General features: G+C 40.0%; 1 protein-coding gene across 1 annotated transcript in view; it reads left to right on the forward strand.

The window, feature by feature from the left end:
* The window catches only part of UXT (ubiquitously expressed prefoldin like chaperone), a 576,931-nt gene that overhangs the window by 321 nt on the left and 564,322 nt on the right, over nucleotides 1-12,288 (forward strand). The gene's annotated exons all lie outside the window — the stretch shown is intronic.

Genomic DNA, 12,288 nt, shown 5'->3' on the forward strand with positions numbered 1-12,288 from the left:
CAAGCATGTTTTCACCAGTCTTGTGCGACAGTGTATGTTCCTGATCACAATCGAATTATTTGTATGTGAATAAATTGCTGTTTGAATTTTGGTGAAGGTTACCTACTTACGTCAAAGCAAAACGGAAGAAGGATTTTATCAAACAAGTGTTAACATTATTGCCCGCATTTGATTTCATTTTATTTGAGTGTCATTATGATTAGAATGTGCTTTAAATCTCCCCATAATTTTTTCCCCTTGTGCCTCGACTCCCCACCCGTAACTATTTTTATCTGGTAAATAAGTTGATCGGTAATGCCTGGCGTTAGAGTTTCATGTTTCAGAAAATGCATGCTGGTGTAAACACGTTGTTTTGTTAACTAGTGAATTACAGTAATATTTAAAAAAAAAGTCTCAGATTTTGCCCCTTGCCACTCCCCGCTCATGACATGTAACATTATCCCTGATCCTTCATCAAATAAGGAAGTCATAGTGCCACTTTATTCTGCCCTCATCAGATCCATAATTGAGTATAATGCCCTCTTATGTACGTACTTGACCAGACATGTGCAACAGTTGGAACGTTATTTATTTTTATTTATTTAAGATTTGTTTACTGAGAAAATCCGACTTGGAACGAAGTCAGTTTTCAGCGTAGGCTCGGGTAGAAGTGCTCCAGACGTATGTCTTTGCAAAGTCCGCAAAGGTTCTTTACAGGGAGAATCCAGGATATAAACACACTGTCCTGTATGGATTGTCTTAAAGTCTTACCTCTATACTTTGTCTCTCAGTAATCTGTGGAAGACAATCTATGCTTGGATGGACTTTATGTGTATCTGGAAAACCAACAGCATCAGAACAACTAGATCCAAGGATTTGAATTTTGCTTGTCACATAAATCATAGTGTTGGCAAGGCAGGTATGTGTCTTGGGGGATCCTCATGCTCTGGAACAGGCTGCCCATCCATGTCAATCGGAGCCCATTCATAACCCTATTTAAGTGTAAACTTGACCAGTGGATGGGAAATCGAAAATTCATCCTGTGTCTGGTCCCCATGCCTGATAGACAGATGTAGACAGTAATGCCCCCTCTACATAACTTCTAGAAACTTCCTAACATATTTGTTCCTAATAGACAGCCATGAATCAAAGGGATACAACTGGGTCAGATTGCACGGCTAAGCTTATAAAGACCCTGGTGGCCATTAGCCTGGTGTATACCTACAAACATATGAGAGCTGTCTCCAAGATGATCATAGCTCTGAACAAATTGGGGACAAATCCAGAAATCATCCAGGGCAATTATGGACTCTTTTAAGATATTTGTACTTTTAACTTGAGACATTGTTAAAATAACGAAAGGTGAATGAATATTCATTTTCTAAAGTAAAATAAATCCGTAACTAATTATTGTAATTTTTATTAAGTGCAATCCGACTACCTTTTCTCCAAAAGTCACCAGTTTTAAGAGGGACAAAATTAAAATTTAAGACAAAATCAGGGATCCCTGAAAATCTGTGATAGTTGAGAGGTGTGTACACTATGCATATTTGTCACAAGAGGTATGTGCTATACGGAAAAGAAGTAAATATGTTTGCAGTCTAGGAAAATGAGTTTCTCACACATCTCATTTTGAGAGGTCGGAGGTAAACATAACCAGATGATTGTTTGTTTACTACTACCCCTTGCTGCCTTCAGCTTTGATGCATACTTCAGTTCCCTCTGATTTTTGCCTGCTACTCCACAATGAGTAATTTTCTGGTAAATGACTGAAGATTATGATCTGTCAGTAAAGCCCAGTGTTACAGTTCAATTCATCTTTTTTTCAGAAAGTCAGTGTTGATCCAAAACTTGTTCTATTAACTTTTCATAGACTAAAATTGCTAGACTTTTATTTTTGGGCATTTATACTTGAACAGAGAAGTTGAGACCTGAGGTTATGGTAAAACTTTTAGTTGCTCAGAAAACCTTGAGCACCTTTCAATTTTTCCCAACTTGTTTCTCTTGTAAATGTCAAGAATGCTACACTATATTTTTCCCCTACTTGGATGCCATATAGTTCCACAAAGGAGTTTGGCCTTTGTGACAATGCTAAGTAGCACAGATTATGGAAATTTTGACTTTTGGTTACCAACCATAAGTTTCCATCCTGCCACTACATCCTATTGATGTCAGTAAACTGTGATAATCAGCTAAAGTGAAGTTTTTTTCTAAGGAATATGCTATTGGTGAACTCTCTGTGCAGAGCAGGGAAGCGTTACTTCAGAAATGCATAGTCAGAATGGTAAATACACTCATTTTTGGCCAGTAAGATATTGCTGTATCCATTTCATTATCTCATTAATGAGAATACAGACCATTATCACTAGTAAATGAATAGAGCTAACAACTTTCATGAATAGTACAAGTGAGGAGGAAAGTGATTTTAAACTTAAGAACTACAGCTTTGAACACATTTTGCTTTTTCATGTCTTTTGTACCAAATCAAATTTAAATGGAACAGGAATGGATTTGGCTAAGCCGCGGTGGTGCAGCGGTAGCATTGTCGCTTCGATTCTCGGCTGGCGTGCCTTCTGTGTGGAGTCTGCATGTCCTCCCTGCGGTTGAGTGGTGTTCGTAAGACATGCATGAATGGGCATGCCTTCGTTGAAGGTTGGGCGTCAGTCTGGCACTTTGGCACCATAAAAATCAACTACCAATCATTAGCGGACCAGAGTTCTGCTGTGGTGACCCCTAACTGGGAAAAGCCAAAATAAGAAGGAATGGATTCTGATCTTAGAGAAATCCCAGATCAGAATAATTAAAAGTAACAATGAAGCTACTTTCCTAAACTGTCTAAAAAGCTAGTGACTCACAGCACTACCATTTTAATTAATGGAAGGGAAATAAACTCCTTTATCATGGTTATGGCTTTTATGCAAGACTTGGAGAGTTCTAGAAAGCCCTGAACCGTGAGTAATATGTTTTTCATTAAAAAGGAAGGGAAAAAGCTTTTATTTCAGTTCTGCTTAAATATTTAAGTTGCACTTATAGTAACACGTGTGGTGAGTTCTTTGTACTTTTCTGCTTTTTTCCATGTTTTAGCCGGAAATGTTATCTATGTGCATTTTTTAGTTTGTTTTGGGGCCTTAGTTAATTTGCAGCCGTGGGAAGATTGTGTTTCTACATTATGCTGTACGTCTATCTCCACAAACAGAATTACTTGTAAAAGCTAGCTGTGTGTGTTTTAAATCCTACCGGGCCTCAGTCTTGCAGTTTCACTCATGTTGTGGCAGGACTGTGAATTACTGAGAGATTTGAGCCTTGGTCATTTATTAGTATATTTTTCAATAAAGAGTGTTATTGGTAAATTTCTGTATAGTTTGGTGTCTTAAATTGGAGTAGAAGTTAGTAGTGAGGGTATTTCCTTTTATTGCTACAGAATGTGTGCTAGGTGTATACTAGGCTAATGACCACTAGGGTTCTCATAAGGTTAGCCGTGCAGCCCAAAGGAGACCCACAAATTGATTTGTGTAGGGGTGACATACTGACTGCCTGTTGTCCATCAGAGATATAACTGCCAGACTGGTGATAAGGGATGGATTTCTGGTAAAACATCCATTGCCCCAAGTTGCTGTTAAGTAGGGTTAAGGAGAAACTGCTTCACGTGCATGGGGGGCCTTTTCCAGAGAATGGAGTTTTCTGAGAAGCATACCCATCTCTCCGACTTGTCCTATTTACGTGACAAAAAATGTGATGTACTGTTAATAATGCTGTTTCAGCGCACACTCATTAATGTTGTTAAATTGAGCCCTTTCATCCTAAATGTAATACAGACTTCATCAGAATATACAGTCTCACACACACTTTAAACAAATTCTGTAAAACACCACATGTTACAACTTCAGAGCTCCTCTTGGTTATTTCAGCTGAGAGTTACAGAGAGTCTCCTGCATCTAAAGCCAGCTGCTGCTAAAGGAATGGAAATACGCATAATATTGCACTTTTGCTGCTTATTTTTACAGTATTTCATATGAATCTTGTATTTTACATTTCTCTCACTTTAATAGAATTTCAAAGCTGAATTGTTTACACTGCTGCTGTAGTACTTAATTACATTGTGTCTGCCAGTTTTACAGGACTGTAGTATATGGATTGTGTGGTTTCTCTGCATTTGAGCTCTAAAACCAGCATGTTTACATAAAGAAGGTTTTCTGGCTGCACTCTTGTGGCAGAAGTGTGCTGTAGCAAATATGCGTCTGGAGTGTTTCTCCCTGGGCCTCCGCTGAAAATAGGCTCTGTCCCATTTGGACTTTCCCAGTAAACAAGTGTTAAATGAATAAATATTTGAGTTGGGAGATGCTAGATGAAGGCTTGCGTTTTCCTGATTGGTCATCTGTAGGCTTTGCTGTTATAAAACTTAATTTTCTTCTGATTATATGTAAGCCCGATGTTTGCACTAAACTGTTCTGTGAACAGCAACAGTTAGTAATGCCCTGGATAGATGCAAATGCTTTCAAGGTAATTTCCCTTAAAATAATTGTCACTGCTTTCCCAGTCCTCCTGCTGCTCTGGGAGCATTTGAGTTATGTGCAGAGCAGCATTGCTTTGTTGGATAGCTGCAGTTCACACAGAGTAGAACACCCATTCTTTGTCTGTTTGCTGTCATCCCACTCAAGTTAAATCTACCCACTCTTCTTCATGGTTAAACCCTTAGCAAAAAAAAAAAAAAAACTGAAACAATGGATAGGCACTTTCCTGCTATGTGTGTGGCCAGCCTGATGGATGTGGTCTTCCTGAGGCAATGTAGCAATTGTTTCATCTATACTGACAACCACTTAATCCTGAAACATAGTGTGTGAGAGATGTAGTTAGTGTGAAAATTGAGACACGACTCTCACATACTGACAAATCAAATGACAAACAGGCTGTCAGCTCACACATCATTTCACTCAGTACATGAGGATTTGACACATAAACCCACTTATGCTGAGGTACTCGCAAGTAACTTACCAAGACCTCAGAGGCCTCCTGTATGCTGCCCTCAGAAACCACTTGCAAAAAAAAAAAAAAAAGTCAACACCAACCACTACACATAAAAATACACATCACAGTGTCTCTACAAGCAAGACCCTAAGGCAGAACACCACACATTTATACATCTTGGTCATAAGCCAAAATCGTGAGATACATGGACACCCCCTCATTGGGTTGTATAAAGAGATGGTTTTAGTAAGTTACCTGTCAGGGGTCAGATTTCACCAGGTCTTGCAGACAACTCTGGTCACTCAACCTCAAGTATCGGTATAACTTAGTCATAGTTCATGTGCGTGTGAATAACCTGAGATATGCCTCCCAGGACTATATGAAGAGAGACCTGATGGACCTCTCTGAATCTGTTGCAAATGGATATGAGCCTCGCATTGAGCAGCATTCTCCCTCACCAAGAATATCACAGTGCAAACAAAAAATGATTGACTTCAATAACTGGCTTGACTACTAGTGTCATTCCAAGGGGATCCAGCATTTGTCAGTCTGGAACAGTATGACCAACAAATCACGCAGCTCCAACTCGACAGTGCCTATTTTTTTTTTTTTTGTTTGGCAGTGCCAAACCCACAGACCTACCAATGTAAGAAATTCTTCTAATGTCAAGCTGAAGGTACCACTGATGAATGCTAGGAGTCTTAACAAGAAACTGCACTCCCTGGAAGCTCTCTCTGTCCTGGAGAATGATGACATCTGTACAGGTACAGAGACCTGGTTCAAGGCTGCAGAAAGCACCCCAGCAGTGGAAGGCTGCAATGCATATCACACACTCGTACCACCTTCTGAAAAAAAAAAAAAAAAAAAAAACGAAAGGAGGAGGCGTTTCCATTTACATTAAAAAAAATCACACACCCCAAGATTGGTTAAGCAGGATGACTTGCTTGATCTACTCCATGTCCCTTTGACCATAGGCAAAATCGCCTGCCATATTACTGCTAGCTACAGGTCTTAAAACATGAAAACTACTCCGCATACCTGATGTTACTAGAATCACTTACCATTCAGCCCAACACACTTCTTATGGGTGATGTTTTAGCTATCTCTCCATAAGTGGGGAAACATACAAGACCAGTAACAAGTAGGCTCAGAGATTCCTGGACTCTTGTCAGTGCAAATGCTCTGGAACAGCTGGTCTACACTGCCACTAGGGGCTCAAATGTTCTTGACATAGTACTCACAAACCTTGAGGGAGCATTGCCCCCCCCCCCCCCCACCAGTGTAATGTCCTCATTGGTAAGATAGGATCTTAAATCAGTCTTCTTTGAAATAAATGTAACTGTGGAACCACCATCAAAGTCTAAAGAATTTTCCAAGGCAAATTGTCTTCTGTTAAGTGATAGCATAGGCAGTTTTACAGCACCCCCTAACCCCGAAAGCTTATGTGAATTATACATGAATGCCCTCTACAACTACTTAAATGACAGTACCTGACCAAACTAAAACCAGGTCTAGCCAGAAAAATAAGTCACCCTGGTGGACCCCTAGCATAAATAAATTATAGAACAGAATGAAGACATTTCTGTCTAGAAGCAAGTGGGAGGTTGCACAACAGTGAAAAAAAATCCCTTAGTCTCAACAGGCAAATCGGAGAACTAGTTAAGTCCTTAAAAGCTAAATAGGAGACTAAAATAGCCTCCCAAGCAAAGGATAACCACAAAGCATTTTTAGTTGTGTCCGAAATCTTAACGGAAACACTCAACAATATGCTGAGTTGGCTGTAGATGGCACTTCCTATACTCAGCCAGAAGAAAAGGCAAACCTGCTAGCCAATAAATTGAGCTCAGCTTTCACCTCTGGTCACTTCCCTTGAAATACTCCCTACCATTCCTTTGCCTGTTATCACAAAAGAACAGGTTGTCACTGCCCTCTCTAAAGCTAGAACACAGCATCAGTGCACCCTAATGGAATCTCAGGGTGCCTGTTAAACACCTTGAAACATGACCTAGCTGACCCACTTGGATCTTTATTCATCTTTATGTAGTGACCACCTTGTCACTTACATTATAAAACACAAACTTTCTTGTACCAACCCACCCTTATATAAACTTCTTCAACCCAGAACTATTCCTAGCGGAACTAAAATCCTGCAATTGGTCTATCCTAAATACTCTACCCCTAGTCGAGAGCGTCTCATACTTCAATGACACATTCCTAAACCTTCTAGACTCTCATGCCCCAAATCGTCTAATTAGAACCAAGGACCACATAGCTCCCTGGCTAACAAGAGAAACCAAAGCAAAAATTAAACTCCGTGACCAGGCATGGGACAAATGGAGAGCCACCAAAACTCCCCTAGATCGCATTCAATTTCAACAGCTTAGAAACTCCACAAAATCAGACATTACTCGAGACAAAAAACAGTACTTCTGTCACCTCCAGGATAAACACCAGACCAACCCAAAGAAGTTTTGGGCTGGATTTAATAACCTCCTCCATCCTGGTAAATCTACCACCCCAACCCCTGACAAACTCAATGGTAAAGATCCAGAAGAAATAGCCAATACCTTTAATACTTTTTTTACAGAGACCATCCAGTCCCTAGCCAATCATCTACCTACTTCTTCCTCCTCCTTTACTCTTCCTAATGACTCACCTCCTCTCTCCTTTAACCTACAACCAGTATCTACCTCCTATATTTGCACCCTATTAAAAAAACTGAAACTGTCCACCCTAGCGGCCGATCGTCTCCCAGCCGAATACCTACAATTAGCGTCTGATGTCATTGCCTATCCCATATCAATCTTGATTAACAGAACCATAACTGAGGCTACCATCCCCCCCATTTGGAAAATTTCGTACATCATTCCACTGCATAAGGGAGGCTCCTCCACGGAAACATCTAACTATAGACCCATCGCAATACTGTCTCCAATAGCTAAAATTATGGAACGGTGTATTCACAAACAACTCCTGCACTACCTCACCCTCAATAATCTTCTGTCTAAAACCCAGCATGGTTTTCGCCCCCATCACAGTACAACCACTGCCCTCCTCTCCTTTGTTGACTCAGTCAATAGCAACCGTAACAAAAAATTAATATCCTCTGCTCTCTTTCTTGACCTATCGAAAGCCTTCGACATGGTTAACCACCAGCTACTACTCCACACCCTGCAAACCCTACATCTTGACAACCTAGCTCTAAGCTGGTTTAAGGACTACCTTTCTGGCAGGCAACAAGCAGTCCAATGGCAAAATAGTCTATCTCACCTGCTCCCTAACACCATTGGAGTTCCACAGGGCTCCATACTTGGTCCCCTTCTATTCTCCATTTTTATTAATGATCTTCACACAGTCATCCCCAGAGCCACCTGCATTCAATATGCAGATGACTCTACCCTGATCTGCTCCGAACTTTCTCTCCAGAATCTCCAAGCAGCCACCCAACAATGTTTTGCCAAAGTTGAAAAATGGTTCTCCGACCTGAAACTCATACTAAATCCAACAAAAACCAAGTTACTTCTATTTTTCCCCACGTCAACCACTCCCCTAGCACAAGAACCCCCACCTGCTAATGTTAGGACCTTCTTTGTGGAATCCATTAATGGCACCATCATTGAGCCTGTCTCCTACACCAAACTATTAGGTGTTACAATTGACCACAAGCTTAAATTCGATATGCACATCGGCCAAACCATTAAGTCAGTCAACAAGAAACTAGGCTCAATGTACAGAATTAAGAACTTTCTTACTCCTCATGCAAAATTAACCATTGCTCGTACTCATCTCCTTTCCACCCTACTATATGCCTCTCCGATATTTTCCTTCCTTAATAAACGTGAGCTCAATAACCTCTCTACTACCTATCATCATATTGCTAGATTCATAACAGGCACACCCTATCGTACCCACCATTGCCTCAACCTCAAGAAACTTGGCTGGTTAGAACTGCCCAATCTTCTTAAATTAAACCAACTCACGGAAGCATTCAAAATAATTAATCAACCAGATAAAACCCCCTCACTGAGAAAAATACTGACCCCCTACACCAACCTAAGTTGCCTTCGATCCTCAAACAGTATTCAGGTATTAACCATCAAATCTAATAACCTGGGCGGCGATGCTCTTTATGCTAACTCCATTGGAAAGCAATGGAATTCCCTTCCTAACAACCTAAGGCTCATGACTTCACTCAATCTATTCAAAATTAATCTCAGAGAATTTCTTAAGTCTCACTGGTTATGCCCATGTCCTAACCCAGATTAATTCCTATAGGTCTCACAGCACCTTAGTCTCGTCTTCCTCTCAAGTTTTTTTATCTAGTATTTCACTACCTCTACATGTATCCATGTCATGTTGAGCTACTCAACAAATGATTGTCAAATTATCAGCATGAAAATGTAGATGTTTTCTTGTTTTATTATTATACTAATGTAGTTTTTTCTATCTAATTATATTGTGATACTTCTCTTTATTGTGGGAGCTTTTCTCCCCGGGCCTCTACTGAAAAAGGACATGTATCCAGCTAGAGTAGCCCGGTCAACAAATGTAAAATAAAAAAAAAATAAAAAAATATTTAACCACTGTCTCCAAATATGCTTTGCCCCAGTATAGTGGAGGACAGCAGCAATCATCCTTTTGCAGAAAGAGGGACCATCAGTGGACCAAGGAACTTACAAACCCATAAGTCTGACTAGCCTCTTATGCAAGGCTATGGAAAGGATAGTTTTGGACCTGATTAACAACGACATAGGAAATCTCTAGACTCTGTATACAACCCAGTTTGGCTTCATCAAGGGCAGGTCTTGCATGCTTTATTCAGGTGGACTTCCTTGAGACTATCACCAAGGCCATGGATGAGAGTAAGGCCGTGCACCTTGACTTGGCCAAGGCATTTGACACACTACCCTACTCAGGTATTGGAGGTAAACTCAAAATTGGGCGTAAACCTCTCAATCACCAGATGGATAGCCAAATGGCTCAAGGATAGGACAAATGTTATTAGAGTGGGGGAATCAACATCCAGCAGGAGGCCAATCCCCAGTGGAGTACTATAGGACTCCGTGCTGGGTCCCATCCTGTTTGGGATATACTTCTCGGATGTCAAGGCAAATGTAAATGGCCTTTGGCTGTCCAAGTTTGCTAATGACTGCAAGTTGGGAGCAGTCACTGACCCCCCCAAATAATGTTGATATTCTACAAAAAAGATTGACTCTGACTAATTGGTGTCAGAGCCATGACCTCAAACTAAATGTGAAGAAATACATAGTAATACCATTTGGGAAATTAAATACCTCTGCAAATTAAAACATTGATAGCACCCCCCCCCCCCGAAAAGTGGACTCAGTAGTGAGAGATCCAGGCACTCTGATATTAATCTGACCTTTGACCACTATATGTTGTCCACAGTGGTGAAGAAATCCTTCTTTGTGGCTCATCTTATAACTAAGGACATGGCATCCAGATCTAAGGGTGTCCTAGTACTACTGTACTTGGCCCTCATCAGACCAGTAGTCAAGTACAGTTCAACCTTTGGCATGTACCTTGCCAGACACCTGCACCCGTTGGAGTATCCTCAGAGGTTTCTTGCCAAAAAAAGGCAGGGTATAGTCAACATGTCATATGTGGACCGATTTCTTAAAAGGCCTATCACTGTATTCAGTTTCCTGCTGATTTCTGAGCAGTGGTCTGTGCCATACTTACAAGGCAGTCTTTGACCCATCCTTGATGGAAGTGTTGCATATCAGCAAAACTGACTGTATGAAGGTTACCTGCTGTAAGTATCTTAACATGATCTCTGACACGAATAGCTCATGCAGGAGAGACAAGTGTCCCATAGATTGCTCCTCCTCTGGAATATGTTTTCTATTCATGTGAAGCAGAGCCTTTCCCTGACCGTCTTCATGCAGTCTGGACTAGTGGATGGGAAATCTCAGATTCACTCCTGGGGTGGTGCCTGTGTCCCTTATAGACAGAAGCAGTCTGTAAAAATTGTCAAAATCATGTTTGCTGACCCTTGCTGTCTTTCCCCTAGGAATAGAAAAGTGGGTAACATCTGGGTAAAACTGGCTAGGCTTGCAAGGGCTCTTGAGCCATTGGCCTAAAAATGTCCTATGAACTTCTACTAATCAATTGCCATACTGTGTTAATATTAATGAATATTGTTATATTTTACTTGTTCATGATAAAATATGAAAAATAACATATAAAAGAAAAACAGAAACCTATAACACCACAATTCATTACGAGCAACTTCCACTTAAGGCAGTGGAGGAAATAACAGTATAAGCCAGCAACCCGTTTATTTCAGTAAACTGTTCACTGGCTTATAGTGTTATTTCCTCCACTGCCTTTGCTGGAAGTTGTTCTTGGTTTGTCTAATACTGAGGTTTGGTTAGGAGTTTGACCACAATTCATTAATTATTTACCCTACGTAACCTACTACTGTATTTTTATTGAGTTTCATTTTCAACATGCACCCTACTGAAACTACCTGAGGTAATACTGGGGAAATGTGCCACTCCTAGCTTAAGTTGCCAGTATAACTCCCTTGCTTCTTCCATTTCAGTCCATAACCCTCCACTCGGACTCTTATTAATCTTTTCTGTTAGAAAAAATTTAAATTCATGTCCCTGATTTACCTTTAAGTTTGTAAAGTGGATTATTCTCAGAACATCTTTTAGTATCGTAGCCATGCAAGTAAATGCTTTCTATGAGAGTTCTGTCTGTGTAGAAGCTTGGGCTTTTTTGCTATCAGTACATAAACCAAACTGTGTATTATTAAAAGCGTGTCTTTCCTTGCATTTTATCCTCACATTGTTATTGATAATTTTTTTAACTTGTAAATTATACTTCCATTGTGCACACATTCCACATTTTATACTTGTCACTATTGATATTTACATTACTTTGAAAACTTCTGACTTCATTTTCCATATATTGATGTAAACTATTTTGGTTGCTGTAAATACATCTTGGTTCCTTTCCCAATATTCCTAAAATCTTACTACTGTACGCAAAAATGTAATTTTTCATAATATTTGACCTGGTGTATTGACTGTCCAGATCATATGTCATGACCATAGCATTTTCATATCTATTGTTTAATTTTTGTTCCTTTTTTATGGTTACCACCTGCACCCCTCCCCCCAACAATGGTATATAAAACAACATGCTGCTGTTATTACAAGATATTTTTGAAATATTTTTGACGAAGTTTGCAAAAATATCTCTGGATAGCTCTGTAAAAGTTCAACATTATTGTAAAGAAAAAGTAGTTTTTTGAAATAATGTGCAAATCTCACTGACTTTCTTTTGTTACAGTGGATGCCTGCTGTTGTAATG

Source organism: Protopterus annectens, chromosome 8.part0 (assembly GCF_019279795.1).
Source record: "Protopterus annectens isolate FY-2018-M chromosome 8.part0, PAN1.0, whole genome shotgun sequence".
Lineage (NCBI taxonomy): Eukaryota > Metazoa > Chordata > Ceratodontiformes > Protopteridae > Protopterus > Protopterus annectens.